The following is a 25,017-nucleotide window of genomic DNA, read 5'->3' as shown; positions in this document are numbered from 1 at the left end:
GGGGTGTTAGGCAGCTGGCAGAAGCTAGGGATGGGCTAGGTAGGCAGAAGGTTCCTTGTTCTGACTGGCCAGGAGTGACCCCCCTGACAGATTCCCCAGGGTTAGCAGAGGAGGGGCTGTGGGTAGATAGGCAGCCAATGAGGAGAGTCAGGGGTATAGCGGAGCAGCTACAGGGGGGCACAGGGCCAGGGCAGGTAGGGTCCCTACAGGATAGTGACATAGCTCTTTCCCAGACTTGGTTGACAGGAAAGCGACAGTCTGTGCTTGATAGCTGGTCTCTTGCTGGTGCAGAGACAGGCCAGTCTCCGGGCAGTGTGCAGCCTGGTCTGCAAAGGGGCCCCTTCTCCATGGACTTGGTTCATCAGGCACTGGGTGGGGGGCAGAGGGAGGCAAAGGAGAATGCCCGGCGGCCACGGTGGAGCCCTGCTCAGCAGGATCTGGACTTCACTATCCACTGTGGCCAGGACAATGTACTGGACAATGCTGGAGGACAATTTTGCCAGGCCAATCCCTCAGGACTTATTGAGTGCTTCAAGGGCGCCAGTGGTGTCCCAGTGCCAGGGAAGGCAGCTGGGGCACCAGGCACCCATTGAGCAGGGGAGCTGTCAAGAGAGAGGGGATTTGGCCTGGGATTAAAGGGGTTACACCCCATTGGGCCACCCTCTACTCTCACCTGGGAAGCAGGGGTTAACTGGACTGGGGTCCAGTAATGTGTTTTTGCCTTGCTTCAGCCATCAGCCAGTTTATTCCCCTGTATAAATGTATTGTTTCTGGGCCAGTGTCTGCACCACACACACACTGGGGCTTAAGGGGTTAATGAGCTGCAGTTTAGGAAAATACATTAGGATGCGTGGTGTCTTTTCAGAAATATCTGGGCTTCTAAAGGCTTGATTGAAGTTGGGTGTGAAAAGTACATAGGGAGTTTGGTCTATGTTAACACATGTGGCTAGTAGACAGCTAGGACCCAGGCTGGGGCATTGGGTGTGAAATATAGCACCGGTGACAAATGTTCACTACACTGGAGTCCCTGCTTCAAAGGATGTATTGATGGGGGCCAGGGGTGCGGTTACGCAAGGAGATATCAGAATGAATGACCTTATTAAATATAAGAATATTATGAGATGTCCTCGGCTGAACATGCTAAGAGTAACATATGTGTAACTGGGGGGCCGAGCCGCAAATAATGATTACAGACACCTGATGTTTAGCCGGTCCTAAGAGACATATATTAATATCTCTCTTAATTTTAGTATTACACGGTAATATTTAGTCTCATTGGGAGCGTCATGCGTGACGGAATGTATTAATATGTCTCACGTGCCAGTAAGTACTACTGAACTGAAGTTATGAAGTTATTTAGATAGGAAAAGCAGTTTTTAAACGTCCTTGGGTGGGAGGAGTTTTACTCTGAGGAAAACTGTCAACCTCACCACTGATTTATGAGAGGGGCTGGGTTTAGGTTGTGTTCAATGGGAAATAATTGTATAAGAACCAGGCTCAGCCTATGGCTATTGTCCTTCATGTCTTCATGGGTCTTCATGTGTCTTCATGTATGATCTTCATGTATTGCTGTGATGTCAACATCTGAAACTGAATTATGGAAGAAATGGCCCATCCTGTAACCTGATGGCTTTCTTGTCCTAACCTTTAAGTAAGTGTCCATATTTTGTCTGTTATTTGTATAATCTCGTGTGTTTACCTTTTTCAAGGAATAAATTATTTTTTATCATATCTAAGTCTCGTCCGGTACAACCCAGTTATATATTTGGTGTGTATTATTATAGCCTGTCTCAAAGTTACCGTCACACACACTTAATTCCTTTGAAAGGTCTTCCCAACTCATCCAAGTTTGCAGATATTTTTGTCTAGGAGATTTTTCGCCTGCATGGGGTACCAAAGACCATCGTCTCCGATCGAGGGTCTCAATTCGTTTCAAGGTTCTGGTGTTCTTTTTCCCAAAAGATGGTCATCTCTTTACATTTTTCTTCAGGGTATCATCCCCGAACCAATGGTCAAACAGAGAGAACTAATCAGTCCTTGGAGCAATACCTGCGTTGTTTCGTCTTGGAAACCCAGGATGACTGGACAGATCTTCTTCCCTGGGCCGAATTCATGCACAAGAGTCTGTGCAGCAGTCCACCCGAGAGTCGCCTTTTTTCATAAACTATGGATTTCACCCATCCCGCCTTCCGATGTCCACATCTTCTTCTGAGGTAACGGCTGCGGATAACAGAATTCAATTTCTACAGGATTCATGGAAAATGATCCAGGAGAATCTTAGGACTGCAACGGCTAGATAGAAACTTCAGGTGGACCATCACCGGTGCAAGATCCTGGAATTTAGTCCAGGAGATAGGATGCGTTTATCATCCAAAAACATACGCCTCAAGGTGCCCACGCTCAAACTGTCACCCAGGTTTCTTGGACCCTATTATGTGCTGGAAAAGGTCAACCCAGTGGCATATCGTCTATGTCTCCCCTCATCCATATGGATTCCCCCAGTATGTCTCCTTGCTGAAACCAGCCATCCAAAATCCTCACTACCCCGATCCTGTCTCCTCTTCAGCTCCTCTCATTGTACAGGGCCAACAGGAGTATGAGGTTCAGTCCATCGTGGATTCCAGGATCTCTAGAGGATCCATACAATATCTGGTCCACTGGAAGGATTTTGGACCGGAGGAACACTCCTGGTTTCCTCACCACCATCTTCACGCTCCCAGACTCGTATGGGCTTTTCATCAGAAATATCCTCTCAAGCCTACCTTGAGACAGCCAGAGGTTGCTCCTGAAGGGGCGTTTACTGTAAGGTTCGGGAGTCACGCCACCCTCGGTGCACTCCCCACTCACCTCCGCTTGCTGCAGAGGCTTCCACCTTCCTTGCTCCCGTTGCTGGTGGGGACATCGCTCCTTCGGGGACTACCTCGCAAACAGCTCTCACACACGCACGCACCCCGCTCCAGGCTTAATGCCTCTTCCTCCAGCTTACATCCTCGTGCCAACTTCGGGGGCACGCGGCGTGCGCACACAATTTGCGTTTGGCGCATACAGGTCCCGCCTTCTCAGACCTTGTCAGGAATCCTCATCCCACCTGATCCCTGCTCCGGATTCACCAACCACAGTCCTCGCTGCTGACGTATCTTCACGCTGCAGGTTACTCATTGGTTACTCTCTTCTACTTATGCTCAGCTGCCCCACTGGCAAATTGGCTGAGCACAATCCTATGTTCCTTTGTGTTCATTGCATCCTAGCTTTGCAGTCTTTTCTTGTCCTACTGTATTGTTCGCAGCTCTCTGTTATTGATCCGACTTGTTTTGGATTCCGCTCTTCTGTACTCCTGACGCCGGCTATCTACTACAATCCGCGCCTCTCCAACCCTAATCTCGGCACTCATATTACGACTATTCTCCTCTCTCCAACCTGGACCCGGCTAATAGTACCTGCAATGATTCAAATCTCTCCAACCCAGACCCCGGCAAGTGTATCAACTATCCGTACCTTTAAAACCCAGACCCGGCTACCTTGACCAACCTACACTCCAGATGCGCCCACGCAATTGTTGGTGGTGTTTACATCCATTCCCAATTCAGCCCCGCGGTCACGCCTTGTTTGTCCCTGTGGGTCCCCGGTGCCCCCACAGCTTTGGAGCCCCTGGTTCTTCCCCACAGGTGTCCCCCGTGGGTCCTCACATGGTCCCCTTGGGTGTCCGGGGGTCCTCGGGTGGTTCCCGTGGGTCCCCGCAGGACTGAGGTACCAATCCTGTATTTTAAAAAAATGAAACATGTCCTACATTTCAATACAACCCCTCCCCCTCCAAAACACATACAGTACAGTTTCCCATTTTGATAAAGCGCCTTGAGGGTGGGAAACGTGTCAGAGGACTCAGTGTTTTTACTCTTTTTGGCTATTATGCCTTAATAAATCAATTTGAACTTTATTTTTGCCTCCAGCCTACTTTCAATACCAGCAGTGCTCACTCCTCTTTTTTCTACAATGCATATTAATTGCATTTTGTGGCTAGTGTTCAATTTATTGAATTGGGGTGTTTAGGTGATTTGGAATGTATTGTGCCTTTTGTGCATTAATGTATTTTGATTAGGGTGTCTATTGAGTTCTATAGTGGCATATCAGGTTGATATTATATGGCGTTTTCTTCCAGGTGGGAGGAGCGCTCAATTCTTGGGATAATAGACAGGGAAAAAAATGGAAGAGATAATAGTGCAGATCAGATACAATAGGTGCAAACAATATCTCTCAAAAGATCACACTCACAATATATAGGTGAATGACAGACGTGTCAGAGACCCTTCTCTCTCTGACTGGAGCCCTGGTATAAAGGATGCCTTCTGATGTTACAAGTGTCAGATCAGTACATCTGATGGGCTAAGGACGTCCGTGCATTGGAGTGTACCTCCCGAGGATGTAAAAAAGAGAGAGCACACAATGGTGTAGTGCATAAGGGTATATTATGGCATAAATTCACACAGGTATTACACTCACATTTGCACATTAGTTACAATCGTTGGAGAGAGCCGTAGGTGACTCGTGGGGGGATGCTGCTCATACAGTCACTTGGTGATCCTTCCGCATACGTATGACCCATGGTTGATAGGGTGGGTGTGTCAGAGAAAGGGGGAGTAAATATATCCCTCATTAAGTCCTTTCTCTGACACCCTCACCCTATCAACCATGGGTCATCCTCTTGTGGTCCACCCAGTTAGATCAGTAGGAGCATTCTGGTTCACAATGTTGCTATGGGATCCGGGTATACAGTGGGGGTCTTACACTCCCCATGACCGTTTTGACTCCTAGAGGCGGTCATTTAAGGTCCACACACTTCTACATCTATACATGTTTAGGGGTTATGAGTATATCCACTATATCAGCACTAAATAGGACAGCTAGGGTACTAATATACTTATACTGCATACTATCAGCAGTAGGGGATGATCCCTACCCATGCCCCGCATGACTGGATCAATATCCATGGCAGTCTGCCTTCATTAATTTTACTGAGTTCAATATGATACTCATTATCACCCCTCGCAATACTATTAACAAGAGGGATGTCTGTGAAACACTTATTGTCTACACAGATCAACTTGGCACATAAAGGGTTAACTTTGGCCCATACCGTAGCTAGGTTTCATCTGAATGATTCCCCTCCCTATGGTGATGATTGGCCTGCATGCGAAGCCACCCCCCCAGGCAGATCTACATAAGACATCAGGGAAGGGGCTGTTTCTCTACCCTTTCCCACCTTGACAAAGCGCAGGTGCGCGAAACGATCGTCGGTGTTTGATGACGTCACACTTGTGACGTCAGCAGTGAGCGCGGAGCAGGGAGGAGTGCCTGAGCAGCAGAGGCCACGAACATCAGGTCGTATACTGCTGAGCCAGACCTGCAATTGTGTTTGCGAGTGATCACGTTGCAGAGCTGTCCTGCTGACATCTTAATATATGCATCTATGATACTTTGTATCCTCATTAAGAGGCTTGTGCGTCGGGACTGTGTGATTTTGTGTGGGGGGAGCCTGTCATCTGGCATTTAAGTCAAGCGACATTATATATCCCCTATGTAAGAAAGCAGTAATGGTGTGCCTCTGTATACTCATGAATCCTGGCAGATACACACTCTAGCTACTAATACTTCGCAGCACATACTCCCTCAGGAAGGGACATCACGTGTTAAGTCCTTTTACAATATTGAAGGTGGACGTGCTATATGTCCTGTTTGTGCTTGTGTTTTTGTGTCATACACACCACACATAGTGTGCTTGATCTGGTACATGCTGCTATTATCTATGTATAGGACTGACAGGATTTAGCAACAGCAATTACAGTTGCTAACTGTGTGTATACAGCGCACTATACAGATTTATACAGCTCATTCCACTCCCTGCACCCACTCCCTGTTTCTTTTAATATTTGTAGAAATCTTTGCATAAATGTTTAATAAAAGTGTTTTTATATTTCACTAAATGGTGTATGGGTTTTTCACCCAGGGATTGAATCTTTCCCAGCCATTTAATAGTATAAGGGAGTGCAAATAGGATCTCTTTTGGGTTACCCTTAACCCTCCCCTGTGTTGACATATGTACCTATTTCCCGTATGCACCCCTTATCTATATGTATATACTCCTCAGACATTTTGGCGAGCGGCAATACCCCTTATTTTATTTTAATTGTTTTATTACCAATATCATGGTCCTTAATTCGGTATTTTGAACTACTGATGGTCATAACTCATCCCATAAATGTCTCATAGGGAGAGAATTTATACCTAGAAATAAATTCTTGTATTAATATGGTTACTACTATTATTAGCATCCACATATTAAACAGAGATATTCCCTATTAACGCTCCTCAAATTTCAAACTAAGCAACCAATGTGGACTTGACTTTGCTACAATCCAAGTTCCTAAAACATGGTACCTCAGCCTGTGCCAAACCAATTGCTTCCATAATCCACTCTATCCTGTCTGCAGGCCATATCCCTAAGACCTGGAAAACTGCGAGAGTTGTCCCAATCTTCAAAAATGGGGACAAAAACACTGTCTCAAACTACAAATCAATCTCTCTTCTCCCAATACACACTTACTCTCATTCATACCTACACTGGCGACACACTTTATTCGAGCTCGGCTAGTCCCACGAATTCGGGTATACCCGGGTGTATTGAGGTTTGTGACTGTTTTCTGCCCGAGTGCATTGAGGTATTTTCAGGCAGGGATTGAAGCATTTTATTCCCGCTGGCTGCAATACTGCACAGTATATATATATATACTGCATTACAATTCATGAATTTATGCCATCTGGTAGACACGCGAAGCATTGCAGCCTATTAAATCCTAATCATTATCATTTAACAGATCAGCCGCCCGTCAGCCAGGCATGAACCCAGGCTGGGAAGGCAAACGCAACGGGGCTTGTCAGAGGTGAGGAGCGGCGCATTCCAGGTATCTGCCAGGTACATACTGGGTATTTGCTCGAATAAAGTGTGTCGGTGCAGTAACTGCCATCTGCCATTTTCTCTGATGCAAATGGTGTCAACCTTTTAGTCATTTAATACTAACTAACCTTAAAACTCGCCCCACAAATCAAGCATCCCAACAGCCTGCACTCATGGCTATTGTCCCACACCCACAGTCACTCCTGGCTTTCACCTCAAACACTCCACTGTAACTATTCTGCTAAAAAAATGTGAAATGCCCTGTATATAATATATACCCTGTTCACTTATGCAATTATATATCCCCTGTCCTATAACTCTATGTCCAGGACATACCCAAAAACGAATAAATGGTTACAAAATGATAAATTTGGCAGATATGATATATCCCTCAACATAGGGACGGCTTGCTACCTGCTTTGCTGTGACATCTGCAAAGGTATTATTATTTTTTACCAGGGGCCTGTCAGCCCTGTTAGTATGGCAGCAACTTTTATTACTGCATGAGCCCTTGGAGTTAACATTGCTATAATAAATTCTGAACCTGCTGTGCATTGTGTATTATTTACAACATATCAAGTTCTGGACCTCTATAGGGATTTCAGAGAGTCCTTCAATAACCTATGTATCTCCCCTCTTTTGTTCATATATTATCTTATATAATTATGTGAACAAAAATAGTTATGAAAACAGGTTGCTTGATATATAGCAAAATTAAACTGGTAAATAGATTTGTATGTGTAGTGACTATAAAAATATTTACTGCTTGTGTTAAAAGAAAAAGCCTGCAGTAGGTCTTTTAACAACTGTGGCATTAACAAAGGAAAACCTGTAAATATAAGTGAAATCCTGAACAAAAGATTTCCTTTTAAAATAGACAAATAATTTTGAACTCTTTGCAAAGTGCTGATCACACGGCCAGCATTAACTTTTAAAGACACTCTGACTTTAAAAAAAATAAATAATAATTTTCAAAACGCTTTTTTTTTTTTTTCTTTCTGGGCAAACAGCCAGTCATTCCAGGCCTTTCACCAGAAACCTCAAAGTACAGATAGCAGACAACGGGTTTCTCTGTCTAATTCATCTTAACTGCCTGATTCATCCTCGCGCAGGGGATTGTAACATTAGTTTAATGTTAAATATGAAGCTTTCCACGCTGTCCTAAAACTGCATTTTGTATGGGCTTTCAAAAATTAAATAACGGGAATATTTCAAATTACTTATAAACATCAAATCTATGCCTACAAGAGCATGCAACATTCTTTCACTCATTCCCCTGAATGCCTTCTGAAAGAAATCTCACATTCCTGCAAACTTCCATCAATACAATTTTATACTATCCCGTTTTAACTATGCCCTCTCTTAAACTAAACAAAATATCTTCAAACATGCAACAGTTATACCATGACTAAAAAAAACCAGCAAGCTTGACCCTCCCTGTCTTGTATGGCTTCTACACTGCTTATTTAACGGAGACAATTCTCACTAAAATAACTGATGACCTCCATGCTGCTAAAGACAGATATCACCACACTCCGCTCACACCACTCAACCTCCCCGCAGCATCTGCCACCACGGACACCCTCCTTTGAAGCGCTATGTACATTATTGGCGTTATATACATATATAATACAATATATTAATTCAAACAGTGTTTGTGATCTCTTACCAGCATTTTTAAACAAAAACATTCCCAAACATATCTTAATCCTGTAGAAATAAAATTGAAATGTGTTATCTTACTGCTTTACGGATAAGAAGACAGTTCTACATTACCTTGTTCTTATAAATAAACTGCTTAAGCACAGAGCTAGTTAAATTTTTTTTATAACTCTCATTTTTATTTGGTATTACAGTGCATACATAATATCACCACCAATTAGCATACGTAACAGAATACACAATTTTGTCATCCAAACAGTGACACTTAGACAAGACATTAGACAGACTTAACGAACCACGGGTAAACCACACCACTAAGACAGACAGGACGGACAAAACTGGGGTGGGACACAGTAGGGTGTTGGGATCAGACCGGGGGAGGGGGGGGACACCTGGAACTGCTACATCTGATCGGAGAAACTGCATTTTGATCTGTGGATTCGCTAGGATTGTTGTGGATGCTTATATTGCTCTACATTCTCTGTCTCTATGTCAACTTCAAGTCGGGTCTGCTCTGTCCAAGGAGAACGCATTTATAGGTATTAGTTCAAAATTGTGGCGGCGTCCACCCCCGGGATGTCTGTTTGGGCCAGCCATGGGGCCCATACTTTTAGAAATTTGGGGCCAGAGTCGTTGATCCAACTCGTCAACTGTTCCATCTGGCAGACATGCCAAATTCTGTTCCTGATTTTGGATATAGTGGGTAATTCCTGTTGTCTCCATACTGCTGCGATCTCATACCTCGTGGCGGTTGCGAAATGCGCAACCAATTTGAGTGTCGCGTTGGACACGCCCTGAGGCCGTCTGCCAACTAGGAACAGCCACGGGTCCAGGGGGACCCCCAAGTTGAGGATCCTCTCTAGCCATTCCCTAATAGATTCCCAAATCGGGACCACCTTCGGGCAAGACCATAGCATATGTTTTAAATCAGCAATTTCCCCGCACTTTTTTGGACAGAGCGGGGAATAGCCCTCGATAAATTTAGATAATTTCAATGGGGTATGGTACCACCGCATTAGGACTTTATATGCGTTCGCCTTTAACATGGCACATATTGAGCTTTTGGTTGCTGCCTGTAATATTTGGTCCCATTCCTCGTCCTCTAGCGTCTCCCCTAAATCTGTCTCCAACTGTCGCATGTATTTCAGTCAGGGGGCGTCAGAAGTCTTCGGACAGATCACCTCCCTATACATCTGTGAAGTTAGTCCCCTTGTGTCCGTCTCTCTGGAACACAGCTGTTCGAAATTTGTCCGTGCTGGACGAACCGGGAATTTATTATAGAATGCCCTGACCTGGAGGAATCTAAATAATTCTGTGTTGGGTAGCTTTTTCTCATCCTTAATCATATCGAACGTCTTGATAAATTTCCTTCCTTCCAGGTCCTTTAATCTTAAATATCCCGCCTGCGTCCATTTTACAAATTTGTCACCTAACAGCCCTGGAGCAAAATCCGGATTCCCCACCAGGAGGGTCATCAAAGACTGCCGTGTGGTCAATTTAGCTGACTCCCAGACCGCTAGCGAGTTCACAATTGCACAGAGTGGCGACCCTATTGATTTCTTACACTGTTTTGGAAGCCAGATCAGGTCATGTAGTTTTACTGGTGCGCAACATTCTGTTTCTAGGGCCACCCATCTTATTTTTGCTGTGTTCGAGTGCCACTGGATAATTTGGCATAATTGCGCTGCCTTATAATATGCCATCAAGCAAGGTACCGATAACCCTCCTCTTATTACTGGCCTTGTCAGTATGTTTTTCGCAATTCGTGGGCTTTTTTTATTCCAAATAAATTGAATAATGTGAGCCTGGAGCATGAGGACCTCAGCCCGAACAAGAGGTATTGGGAGGGCTTGAAACAGATATAGCAATTTAGGCAACAGGTTCATTTTAACGCTGTTGATCCGCCCAAACCATGATATGCCATAGCCCGCCCAAACCCTGAGATCCTCCTTCAGTTTCTTCATCATTCTGGGGAAATTTGCTTTGTATAATGTGTTGTAGTCCTTTGTGATATATACCCCTAAATATTTGATAGCAGAGGGTTGCCATTTAAAATTGAAATTGAGCTCTATCAATTTTTCGACCGGTTTGGATAGACTTGGCCTGGTTAATTTTAAACCCCGACACCAAGCTGAAAGTCCCTAAGATCGCAAAGACGTTGGGCAAGGAGGTGAGGGGATTTGACAATGTCAAGATTACATCATCTGTGTATAACGCTACTTTATGTTTCTGCTCCCCTAAATCTATCCCTGTTATATCTGGGTTTGCTCTGATATGAGCCGCTAGAGGTTCTATGCAGAGAGCAAATAACAACGGTGAAAGTGGGTATCCTTGTCTTGTCCTGCTACGGATGTTAAATACCTCCGAGGGGAAGCCTTGGTGTCGCACCCTTGCAGTGGGACCATTGTAAAGGGCTAGTATTGCCTCTAGGAGGCGCCCCTCGAACCCAAATGCTCCCAGCGTCTCTCTGAGGAAGGGCCAATCAATCCTATCAAAGGCCTTTTCGGCGTCCAGACTCAATAACATAGACGGAATATTTTTCTTTTTTGCCAGATCAATCAAAACTACGATCCGCCTGGTATTGTCTGCCGCCTGCCTGCCCCCAATAAAGGCTACTTGATCCGGAAGGGCCAATCAATCCTATCAAAGGCCTTTTCGGCGTCCAGACTCAATAACATAGACGGAATATTTTTCTTTTTTGCCAGATCAATCAAAACTACGATCCGCCTGGTATTGTCTGCCGCCTGCCTGCCCCCAATAAAGGCTACTTGATCCGGATGAATTAGCTCCGGAAGGACAATGCCCACCCTGTTAGCTATTAATTTTGACAAGATTTTAACGTCTGAATTGATCAGGGATATTGGCCGGCAGCTCTTGACGTCTGCCGGGTCCTTACCGGGTTTGTGGATCACAGAGATAGACGCCTGGAGCATCTGCGCCGGGAGGGGCGCACCTGCTAGAATCCCATTAAATAGAGCCAGCAAGTGGGGAGCCAGAATCTTGACATATTTTTTATAATATAAATTTGAAAATCCGTCTGGTCCAGGGGCTTTAGCGGGTTTAAGGGATTTCATTACCTCTGATACTTCCTCGAGGGTGAAGTCGCCCTGGAGTGCTTCCCTATCCTCCCTGCTCAAGGTAGGTAAATTTGCCTCTTTTTGAAATTTGTTCAGAGTTGCTGCGGTCTTTTGTGTGTGCTGACCTTATCTCCGTCATATAGTGTAGCGTAATAATTCTTAAACACCTCCACTATTTGTCTAGGATCGGAAGTAAGGTCCCCCCCTGAGATTTGATGGATGCTATGCGGAAATTTGGAAGCTTGTTTCGGAGCTTATTGGCTAGTAAGGTATCTGGCTTGTTGGCTTTCTCATAGAATCTGCGCTTTGACCATGCCAACTCCTTCTCGGCCTGAGAGGACAGCACCAGGTTAAGTTTAATTTTAGTGTCGCTCAGTTCTTTCCAAACCAACCTATCCTTATGAATTTTGTGTTTTCGCCTCTTTCGCTGTCTTTCTTTTGCCTGCTATGTTCATCAACACCCCCCTCATGGTAGCTTTATGGGCCTCCCAGAGCGTGGACTGAGCCGTCACACTGCCTTTGTTGTCCTGAAAATATTCTTTGATTCGCTCACCAATTTCGTTTGCAGTTACGGGGCATTTAAGGAGGAGCTCGTTGAGCTTCCAGTTTGCTCTAGGTCTGTCTAAGGCATCTATTGTGCACCGCAGCTCTACCGGTTCATGGTCGGACCACGAGATTCCATGGATCTCTGTGTGCCCTACCACTGGAACCACTCTATTTGATACCAGAAGGTAATCTATCCGACTGTAACGATTGTGTGGGTGGGAAAAAAAAGTATATTCTCGTGCATTGGGATGTTGTTCCCGCCAGATATCTATCAGTTGACAGTCTTGCATGCCTTTATGTATAGTTAGTACGTCCTGTTTGTGGGATGGGTTAGGTCTTGTACATCTGTCTAGGTCAGGGTCTAATGTGCGGTTAAGATCGCCTGCTATAAAGATATGTCCCTTCGCGACATTGTGTAATTTATTAAAGAATTGAGTGAAGAATGCAGAGCTCGTTTCGCATGGGGCGTAGACTGATGCTAATGTCAGAGGTTGACTTTGTATCATCCCCGTAAGGATAATGTATCTACCTTCTGGGTCCGCATAGTATTTATTTATATCTAGCGCTAGGTTATTGTGTGTTAAGATAGCCACCCCTCTTTTCTTTGCCTTGATTGAGGCCAAATAGAATGTTCTGTAATTTTTGTCTAGATATTTCGGGTGATTGGAGCGTGAAAAGTGGGTTTCTTGTAGAAAAATTATATCGGCTTTCAGGCGGTTATATTCTTTAAATGCGATTCTACGTTTAACCGGGCTGTTAAACCCTTTAACATTATGTGTTATCATTATTAACTCATTACTCATCTTGTCTATGGGAATGGTGTGCTCCGTTGGCAGGATCATCTGTGTCATTTTTTGGTCCACATACCCCATCTGCTGCTGGGTATCTGCAGGTCTCCCTCTTCCTGTAGGTTGGTGCGCTATGGGGGGGGAGATACGAAAGGGGGGGAGGGGAACATCTAGACAAACATAAGCAAAACATATAAACAATGATCTCAGAACCTTGGTACCAGTACCCCGGCTGTGAGACCAATGCCCTTGGGTACTCAGTGTAGGCGGCTAGGTACTCCCGCCCCCCTGCCCTCCTCCCTCCCTCACTGAAACACCCTCCCAAGAGACTTTGCTTGGCCTGGTCCTACGTACCTCTCCACTTTCTGTGTCTGTTGATCTCTGTGAGCGGGAGCACCGCACACAGAGCTGAACTGCATCTGGTTATTTAACTACACCGGAATCAAGTATATATTGGTGACATGAGGCCTTTTGATCTCCTTCCTGTTCTCGCTCCCTCCCTCCCCTCTATCTTCCCGTGTGTGTATTGCCTTCTCACCTCTGTCTTTCTCTTATTTAATCTCTTCTCCATCCCTCATCCCTCTCCAGCACTTCTATAGACCATTCTCTTAAGCTAACCTACTCTTGCCTTCCAATATATCACATCCCCCTCCTTTCCCGACGACCTACCTACTCCTCTCTACTTCTCCTCCCTACTCCTCCCCTCTCTGATCTTTCCTCCAACCCATCTACCTACTGCTTCTCTCGTTCTAACCACTTACCCTAAACCCCCTACTTAACCTACTTACCCCATCCTGTCTTGTCCTATTACACTTCCCCCTCCTTGCTTCTCGCCCCACTTCCCCCCCCTCCTCTATGTTGCCCCCATATCTGCGCTACCCGTGCCCCTCTTATCTTCCTCTCTATCTGTTCGCTCCCTCTCTCCGCTGCCCCCCTTTGATCCGTAATAAGTTACGTCCACAAAAGTTTCTTTTAATTTCCTCCGGCGCAGTCCGTGCCGATCCCTGTGTGATGCTCCGTCGCCATCATTTTCCGGCTTCCTGGCCTGTGTGCAGATGTCTGGGGTCTTATCATCTCCCGGTGGTCCCTTCCTCCCGATGGCCATTCCCTTACTTGCCGGCGCTGTTGCTTCCGGCTCTTCAGAATGACGTCACTGCCAGCGTTTCCTCTGGTCCTCGCCACCTCCAAGATGGCCGCTCCGGGTCCCGCCCCTTCCGGTGACGTATTTCCACTGGACGCCATTTTGGATTTGGCAACTCACCGAGGCGGATGCTTCATCTACATCGCTTCCCGCTCAACCCGATCTTCCCGCCTTCCTGGTTCTGCGTTCCACGCTGCCTGTGCTGTCTCCACCATCTTGAGTGCCATGCCACCTCCACGAGGTAAGTCCAATAGATTTTTTAACAGGATCCCAACGTCCCGGGTATGCGACATCCACCATCTACAGTAGAGGCAGCGATTATTCTAACAAAAAACAGTGGCAATTCCCCAAAAGACCCAGGTACACCCAGGTACATTCTGAATACATTTCCTTAAACTAGCCCCAGCATTTTTGCATTGATTAATGGCCTATCAGATTAACAGCGGGGGTCCCTGGCAGTCCCATTCAAACTGAATTGGAATGCCAGGGATCCCTGCTGTGTTAATCCCATGGGTCGTTAGTCAATGCAGAAATGCCTTAAACGTGCCTCAAACTAGCCCAGAACATACCCAGCACATACCCTGAATGTAACCCGGCTAGTTTAAGGCAAATGTTGGAATAAGCGTCTACTGTATGTTAGGGGGAGGTTGCGAAATACAATAGTCCAGGGCAAAGGTGTATATTTCCTAACTTTTTGAACAACGAACTGTCAACTTTATTAGAGTAGAAACTGTGGTGGAACATAGTATTTCTGTGTTTCCTCAGCCTTGAATAGCCCCTTCCTCGGCTGTGCTTCCGACCGTGGTCCAAGATGAGCCCGGGGCCGCCTCCTCCGTCTCGGAGACCGTGGGGGTCAGTCGCAGCCCCAGTTTCTTCAGGAACGCCTCACCTTCTCCTGGGATTTTCATACTGATTGGGCGGCCATTTTTAATCACCATCAGCCTGAGAGGGAGTAGCCATCGGTAGCGGATGGCCTTATCCCTGAGTCGTTTAGTTATGGGCCACAGCTCTCTTCGCCTGGCTAATGTAGTTGGGGCTATGTCTTGGAACACCGCTATTTTAGTGCCCTCGAATTCTTTAAGGGGTGCATTCCTCGCGTGTTACAGCACCGCTTCCCGTGTGTTATAGTGATGGAGCCGCACTATAATATCTCGCGGTTGTTCTGTCGGTTGCGGCTTGGACCGGAGCGCCCGATGGCACCTATCCATTCCCAGTTTATTTTGCGGGGAGTCCGGGCACATATGGGGGAGCCACCGCGCCACGAACTCCTCACAGTCCCACACATTTTCTGGGACTCCTCGTAGACGGACATTATTTCGTCGGTCGCGGTTTTCCGCGTCCTCTTGTCTGTCTTTTAATTCGTTAATTTGTGCCTGAAGGTCCGCTGTTTTTTTTGTATTGCGCAGGCCCACCTTAGCGTTAGCATCCACCTTAACCTCGAGCTCCTGCGTTCTTGCCCCCAGACTCCCTACCTCCTTTCCCAGGGCTCTGATTTTGGCCTACAGCATGGATTTTAAGTCTGTGTATAGTCGTTCGAAATCACAGCGTCTTACAGGTAGGAGACCTTGATCATCACCGGTATCTCCGATTCTGATCCTGTGCGGGAGGTGGGCGCCATTGCTGTCGTGGCTCTGCTCGATTTACCTCCGCCAAAATACCCTGGGAGCCCCTTCTTCTTGGGGGTTTTAGCTATCTTCTTGGACATCCTGGATGTTTAGCTGTTATAAGGTGGTGTTTTTATTAAAGTATTGCCAGTTTTGTTGTTCGTTTTTTTAGAAAAACAGGGAGTGAGGCACGGAGCTATCAGGTTAAGCTTCCATGCTCCTTGCTTCCCCCGAGCTTGTTAATTTTAATGTGAATGCTTCGCATTCTTTAAACTGTAAGGGAGAGGATGTGCCCCTCCTTTTATTAAGATAGAAATACCACAAACAAAAAGAAATGTGTCCGGTTTAAAAAGTATCCGCCTGGCCAGGACGAATAAACCTTTCAAACTATAACCAGGGACAGAGCTGAGTATACTCCCCTTTTGTTGTGAGGTATTCCTCTCTATATTTGGTGTACACCTTTTTTTTAAAAACCTTTTAAAATTTAGATTTCATCATGAGCAACTAATATTCATATTTTTTGTACACACATGATAATCAGCATGACCCACAGTATCTTTCACACAAGAAATCATTCAGGAAATATTCATCAGGGTTACAAACAAACTCTTTTCCATAAGGTAGCGGTGTTTTTTTTTTTTTACAGAGACTTGCACTCTGAGCCCCCACGGGTGAAGCAGCACTTCCCTGCTTCTGACTGATAGTGGCACACTCTGCCAATGACCAAAACCACCACAATTAAAACAGACACCATTATTCTGAGCTATTCTTCCTGATTGATTTCTGAGACCAGCATATGATCTCTGTCTATTCTGCCCTCTGCCTTGTAAATACATTGCCTTATTTATTTTCATGCCGAGAACAACCTTCTGCATATTCGATAAAACGGGTTACAATAATAATCACTAGCTTTCTGAGCAACAAATTCCTCAGGAGTCCGACCAGATTTACACTCGCATTTAAAAACTTGTGCATTCCTAGGCTTCCCTCCAGAGTCATTCTTTCTCATGTAAGCACCCATTAGTAGCTTAAAGAAAAACAGCTAAATTATGACAAATAATTGCAATATTTATATTTACACAATATACAATGGTCGTTCAGCTAGATCAGAGATAACAGTTCAGTCGTGCACAAAATTTTCTGGACTCTAACCAAAAATTCTGTTTAAAAGGGACTCTAACCCAATTCTTCAGTCACAATTTAGGTCTTTTCAATTCCCAGAGGGGGGGGGGGGTGAGACAATGTAAAAATCACATATACTCACTTGCCGCCTCTGTGAATCCCCAACTCTGACACCAAAACTGAAGGAAAACCATTATTCCTCGCCTAGGCTTAAAGCTGAAGGCCCTGTGACTGGATACACCATCTGCACCGTTTGCAGCAGACTTCCCCGGGAAGCTTTCACGCCCTACAACTGTTATCTTTGATCTTTGGTGAACTTTCAGGCCTGGTAGACGAAAGAAATGAAACGTAACGCAAGCCAGGTTTCAAATCCTTTGTCTCAATTTATTACTCATAGGGTAATGACTTTTATACAGAAAAAATAAGATATTAGTTAGAGGCGTAACATAGGCGTAACATAGGCGTAACATAGGCATAACATAGGCGTATCCTAGGTGTGTCTTGGGCGTAGCTTTGATTAGAGATATGATTTAGGGGCAGGACATATTAGTGGCATGATTTTTGGGACATGTCTCTCCCAATACAAGCAATGTCTGAATACATAGCTTATTCATTGTCTGTTATCAAAAGAGACCTTGAGTCTTTAGCAACTATATTACACTATTTTGCTTCTTGCTTAGAACCAGTTTATTGTATTCTAACTAAAACAGCAGGAGACTGTCCATACAAAAAGTATCTTAGCAATATCCTGAGCAGGAAGAAAGGAAATGCAATTTGGCAGAAACTGAGTGCATTTAGGAATTATATTTCAGCAAAAGGCTGACTACAGAATCTTAACTAGTTATGATCAGACAAAATGGAAGCTTAACACAAGTGTAGATTCTGGCCTGACCTACTGGTCCTAACAAACATATACTGTAACATTAATATTTTACAAGATATTAACCACCTTATAGCCCAAATGGGTAGTTAGTAATTGTTCCTATGACTAGGTGTCCACTAAGGAGTTAGTATGTCCTAAAACACACCCCTTGGCTACCAAATAGGCTAGTAAGGTATCCATGACTTAGAAAATCCCTCAGTTCATATATCGGTTAACAATATATATAAACGTATTAAACTATACCCATTTAATAAAATATATTGTGTCCTGTGTTCTGTGTGCTAAAAGATATGAGTCCCTAGTGGAAGTGCTGTGGGCTGGGTGATAATGGTGAAAGATGGGGTTGCAGACTTGCCTAAGACATGCAAAAGAGCATACAGGCATACCCCACATTAACATACGCAATGGGACCGGAGCATGTATGTAAAGCGAAAATGTACTTAAAGTGAAGCACTACTTTTTCCCACTTATCGATGCATGTATTGTACTGCAATCGTCATATACGTGCACAACGGATGTAAATAACGCCTTTGTAACAGGCTCTATAATCTCCCTGCTTGCGCACAGCTTTGGTACAGGGAGGGAGCCGATATTGCTGTTCAGGACGTGCTGACAGGCGCATGCGCGAGCTGCCGTTTGCCTATTGGGCGATATGTACTTACTCGCGAGTGTACTTAAAGTGAGTGTCCTTAAAGCGAGGTATGCCTGTATAGTAATATTTCCATTTGCTATATGCTTTGCTGTGGATGGTTTTTGTCACTTTTTTTACCCACCATAACTTTTTTTACCCACTATATATATATATATATATATATATATATATATATATATATATATATAAACAAAAAGAAGACAGAGAGCGCACGCCCCATAGTGTAATACTGTATATTTAATATAGGGAAGGGGATGGTGGAGGGATTAAAAACACTCACAAAGTATAAGTGAATAAAAAGCAATTTGTGATATAAATAACCACCGAGGCAGGCACCGTCTCGTGACACGTTAGCAGTCCAACAGGAATACTCGAACAATGCACCCGACAGCGTTCGTCCTCTGAATGATCAGTTGAAGTCCTCCACGCAATATGGTATTGGAGTAGGCCTCAATACAGCATCATACACGCTTTGGCCGTAAAGCGTGCATGCGACGTGATGACGTAATGTCATAATGTACGTCCCTGACGCGTTTAGTCACAATAATGCAACTTTATCAAAGGGATTGTTCGTGAACAGTGTTGGCTATACCTATATACTGGAGTGTCTCAAATCTGATTGGTACATCAATTTGTAATAATTCCGCCCTTAAAAAGAGCACAATTATAATTGAAATCTGTATTAATTTAAACTCTAAAAAGAGAGAATAAACAGGACACCCCAACAATTCAATAGTGACATATTACAAACTACCATAATAACAATAACAACATTCAATAATAAAGAAAGACTAAGCAACTGTAAAATGATAAAATAATATTAATTAATATTCATATATGATAAAAAGGCTAAAAATGAAGTACTCCAAATACCTCAATACATGTGTATAGATATACAATTATCATAAATTCATATTGAGTAATAAAACATAAAACCTAGCGATATCAACCCTACATTTTCTATTTTCTGTGTGCATAGACATATATGCACATAATCATGCACAAACACAAATATTGCATGCGCAAATCATACATACAAACAACATGTATGCGCACACAGAAACAAGGTGTGGAAAGTATTGGCTGGACAGGATAAAAATTGATGTATGGGAAAAGAAAAAGAGATGACAGGAAAGAAAAAGAAGGGAAAGGGAGAGGGAAAGAGGGAGGATGGAGGGTGAAAAGAAAAAGGCAGGGCAGAGGGGGGGAGGGAGGCGGGGAGGTGGGGAGTTCCCTTACAGACTTGCTGATTCAGTCAGAGGGAACACCGGGTTCCATCAACAATGCTCTTGATAAATTTGATCTTTCTGTGCATTCTATGCATACATTGGATGTGGATCTGGATGGGGATGCAACTATTATGCATTCTCCATTCAGGCCGATGTCGCTGTTTTCTCCCTATCAATCTAAGGGAGGATACATTCATGCATTCTACAATCTAGTATTAAAAGATTTTGAGTCATTGTGCAAAAAACCTTATAGATTCAATCAGAATCTATCTAAAGGCGAATTGGATGCACTTTGTGATTTGAAGAACAATCGGGACATCGTCATTAGACAGGCTGACACGGGTGGGGGCATTGTCATCCAGGATAGATCGGCCTAATTGTCAGAGGCCCATCGACTCCTGGGTGACACTGCCTCCTATTCCCCCTTGCCAGATGATCCCACATCACGGTTTCAGGTGATTTTCAAACAACACCTGACTTCAGCCTTGGAAGAGGGTGTTTTAACAAAATATGAATTTAAATTTCTTTATTCTGATCACCCCCGCACTCCTATATTTTATCATTTGCCCAAAGTCCACAAGTCCCTGGTGGATCCCCCTGGAAGACCTATTATCTCGGGGATTGAGTCGATGACATCTGGCCTATCCCAATATGTTGATTATTATCTTCAACCCTTTATAGCAAAGCTCATGGTCACATATTCGGGATACGCTACATGTCATCGACTCAATCTCCAAGTTTAAATGGAAGCCCAGTTATTTATGGGCGACATGTAACGTGTCATCATTGTACACGTCCATAGATCATTCCAGGGGGATCAAAGCCATTGACTTCTGGCTGAGCATGGATTCCTTTATTCCCCCCATTCACAAGAATTTTTTATTGGAAAGTATTATGTTTATACTAACTCACAATTATTTTTCTTTTGAGGATTCTTTTTATTTGAAAATCTGTGGAACGGCCATAGGTACGAGGTTTGCCCCCAGCCATGCCAATCTCTTCATGGGATATTGGGAGGAAACATCTGTCTGGCAAAATTTGGAGCTGGGGGCCGGCCTCGTATACTATGGCCGCTTCATCGATGATATTATTATTATTTGGGAGGGTGATGTCACAGTTTTTTCCGATGTCCTGGGTTCCTTGAATCATAATGATGGGTTTGAAATTTACATTCGACATTAGTCCTAAATCTGTGGTTTTTCTGGATCTTGTTTTAACCTCAGACCAAGAGGGTAACATCATTACTACCACACATTTCAAATCCGTCGCAGTTAACAATTACGTTCATGCATCTAGTAATCATCATGCACAATGGCTCAAAAGCATTCCCCTGGGACAGTTTCATCGTCTTAAAAGAAACTGTTCCAGGGAAAGTGACTTTATATGTCAATCGAAAGATCTGAGCAATAATTTTTGTTGAAGGGATATGATCCCGGTCTTGTTTGTGACTCTTTCAGCAAGGTGAGGGCCTCTGATAGATCTACATCACTTAGAAAATGCTCCACTAATAAACATATAAGCTACAACACTCTTAGGAGTGGATCAGTCAATACTGATGGGGTTTCAAGGTTTATTACCACCTTTAACCAATCCTATAGATCCATGCAGGGTATTCTTAATACCCACTGGAGCATCTTAAAGTGCGATCCACATTTAGGCAACATACTTCCAGAGAAAATACCTATTGTCTATAGGAAGGCACAAAACATTAAGAATACTCTAGCTCCGAGTAAATTGAGACCTACTGCTGCAGCTGCCAGTGCCACATCTCTGGGCCAAATGGGTAACCATAGATGTGGTAGGGGCCGCTGCATCACGTGTAAACACCTAACTACCAAATCGGAGTTTGTCTCCCTTCAGAAGAGTGTACGATATGATGTTAAGGGCAGTATTAACTGCCTGAGTACATTCGTTGTCTATCTCTTGCAATGTGGTTGTGGCCTTCAATATGTTGGCCGCACCACTCGATCCCTTAGCACTAGGTTCCTGGAGCACAGGAGGAATGTGATCAATGGTGTTACTAACCATAGTCTACCTAAACATTTTACTTGTATACATCACAAGGATCCTGATTCCTTGACCATTATGGGTATTGAGCACATTCCTCCTTCTGCTCTAGGAGGAGATCGTTTTAAATCTTTGTGTCGAAGAGAGAAATTTTGGATCAAGCGGTTGGGGACACTCACCCCCGGTGGTCTAAATAAATGTCTGGATACCAGCACTCTGGTATGAGCCTGTAGGTTCGGTTCTGGTTCTGTGCCCTCTGTTTTACTCCCTGTAATTTCTGTACATCCCCATCCCCTCTATTTGCGTTCTCTGTCCCCCTTATTTATTTCTGTTTACTCCCCATTTTCTTTCTAATTCTTCCCCTTCCCTTTCCCCTTTTTATTATTTTTTCTCCCCCTCCTTTCCCCCCCTTTTTCCCCCTTTAACTCCCCACCCCCCTCCCTCCCCCCTCTCCCCTGCCTTTTTCTTTTCACCCCCATCCTCCCTCTTTCCCTCTCCCTTTCCCTTCTTTTTCTTTCCTGTCATCTCTTTTTCTTTTCCCATACATCAATTTGTATCCTGTCCAGCCAATACTTTCCACACCTTGTTTCTGTGTGCGCATACATGTTGTTTGTATGTATGATTTGCGCATGCAATATTTGTGTTTGTGCATGATTATGTGCATATATGTCTATGCACACAGAAAATAGAAAATTTAGGGTTGATATCGCTAGGTTTTATGTTTTAATACTCAATATGAATTTATGATAATTGTATATCGATACACATGTATTGAGGTATTTGAAGTACTTAATTTTTAGCCTTTTTTATCATATATGAATATTAATTAATATTATTTTATTATTTTACAGTGGCTTAGTCTTTCTTTATTATTGAATGTTGTTATTGTTATTATTGTAGTTTGTAATATGTCACTATTAAATTGTTGGGGTGTCCTGTTTATTCTCTCTTTTTAGAGTTTAAATTAATACAGATTTCAATTATAATTGTGCTCTTTTTAAGGGCGGAATTATTACAAATTGATGTACCAATCAGATTTGAGACACTCCAGTATATATGTATAGCCAACACTGTTCACGAACAGTCCCTTTGATAAAGTTGCATTATTGCGACGAAACATGTCAGGGACGTACATTACGACATTACGTCATCACGTCGCATGCACGCTTTACGGCCAAAGCATGTATGATGCTGTATTGAGGCCTACTCCAATACCTCATTGCGTGGGGGACTTCAACTGATCATTCAGAGTACGTACGCTGTCGGGTGCATTGTTCGAGTATTCCTGTTGGACTGCTAACGTGTCACGAGACGGTGCCTGCCTCGGTGGTGATTTATATCACAAATTGCTTTTTATTCACTTATACTTTGTGAGTGTTTTTAATCCCTCCACCATCCCCTTAACTATATTAAATGTACAGTATTACAATATGGGGCGTGCGCTCTCTGTCTTCTTTTTGTTCTTATACAGTACAGTAGATCCTGTATTGGAATTGGTTCTTCCAATTGAGAGCTGCCGTGGACCCCTGGATTCTGTACATTGTCCTGCTTCACCTATCAGGACTTAATCTAGGGTTTGGACATTTACACTCGGACTATTCATTATTTAATTATTATAATATGTATGTGCATGTATATTACTCATGTATGTATTAGAGTGTATATTCTAGTTTGTTATTATTATATTATTTTATATCTAGTAGTAATCATTTATTATAGGATTGTTTGTATTTTGTATTATTGCAATTGGTAGGATCACATTATTTTACACTAGTTTCACGAGTGGCACTACTTTATACACTCTTTTTCTTGCATATATATATATATATATATATATATATATATATATATATATATATATATAAATATATATATATATGAGAAAAGAAGAAAACAAAGAGGCGCACACCTAGTGTATTAACGTTATAAAATATATTTCAGGAACATATACTCAATCAAATGCCCACTCACAAAGGTATGGTAAAAACAAGCATGTATGAGATTGGCTCTCATTTGCCAACAACGCAGTCCTCAAGGCACGCCACGAGGTCCCAGCGTTCTCCTGTGTCGCTCCTCCGCATGTACCGGAAACGGAACCTTTTCCCCATGAGTATCCGGCAATGGTATACCTCCGGATACAAATAGTTCAAAAGTTCTTATATGCCAGTATAGAGTATGCCCAATATGACCCGCGGGAGACTCAGGAGCTCACACCCAGCTGCAATAGTATTCATTATGTGAGGGTCAGCCACACGGTTAGACCACGCCCTACGCGTTTCGTCATCAAAAATGACTTCATCAGGGGTAAGGGACTTCATCTCATACATGGTTGTTTTTACCATACCTTGAGTGGGCATTTGATTGAGTACATGTTCCTGAAATATATTTTATAACGTTAATACACTAGGTGTGCGCCTGTTTGTTTTCTTCTTTTCACAGATTTTTGTTAGGGATTGGTGATCCTTCCAAACGGGCTGCAGACCCCAGTGTGGATCAATCATTGGAACTGGACTCTGTCTCTCCATTTGGTTCCTTTAAAACCTTTTTTATTCATTAATTAAATCATTTTATTGTTATGCTATTTTTATAATATTTTGTTTTAGTTTCTTAGGGATTAGAAGATATTGTCATATATGCTATCAGCAACCACTATACCACCCCGTTAGGTATCATTGAATTAGCCTATAGCAAAATAGTTCTTTATTGTTATTATCAGCCAGATATTCAGGATAATATACAGGCGCTACTTCATATGTTCTTTTTTGTTGTGTTGGACTTTCGCTCACAAAGACCGGACAGTTATCCCTGTTTTTTTGGGACCTATTGCCAGTGCAGTGGGTGTTGCGCGGTTGGTGAGAAAGCTGACCCGGAAACTCCCCATGTACCGTGACTGACAAGGTTAACCCGGAAGCTCTCTATGGTGAGAGTCACGCTCGAACAGCAAGGAGGTGTTTGATTCCTGTCCTCGATACACGGAAGATCATCTACAACGGGTTCTTCCTGCCTAGCAACACAACGGCTTTCTACCTGGAGCTGCTATCCAGTTCCTGCATCATTTGTTGGCGATTGAGATTTTATCTCATACATGCGATTATCCCTTCTCCGTTTGTGAGTGTAAAGTTCATAATTTATCCAGTCCCTTATAAAATTGTTAACCTTACTACACTATGAGTGCGCCTGTTTTCTGTTTTTTTCTCCTCTATATATATATATATATATATATATATATATATATATATATATATTTTTTTTTTTAAATTGCTATGAAAGCCGACTTTGCTTATATTGCAGAAAACTGGAAGGTGTGTAACTGGGCGCTCCTGATGAGTGACCAACAGTGCTATTGGCCACTGAAGC

The 25,017-nt window shown here is 43.5% G+C and overlaps 1 protein-coding gene across 4 annotated transcripts in view; it reads left to right on the top strand.

Moving 5' to 3' along the window:
- The window catches only part of LOC142463887 (tesmin-like), a 365,821-nt gene that overhangs the window by 171,469 nt on the left and 169,335 nt on the right, over positions 1 to 25,017 (top strand). The gene's annotated exons all lie outside the window — the stretch shown is intronic.

This window comes from Ascaphus truei, chromosome 12, assembly GCF_040206685.1.
Source record: "Ascaphus truei isolate aAscTru1 chromosome 12, aAscTru1.hap1, whole genome shotgun sequence".
Classification (NCBI taxonomy): domain Eukaryota; kingdom Metazoa; phylum Chordata; class Amphibia; order Anura; family Ascaphidae; genus Ascaphus; species Ascaphus truei.
The sequence above is the reverse complement of the archived record's forward strand: the minus strand, read 5'-3'. Positions and strand labels throughout refer to the sequence as shown.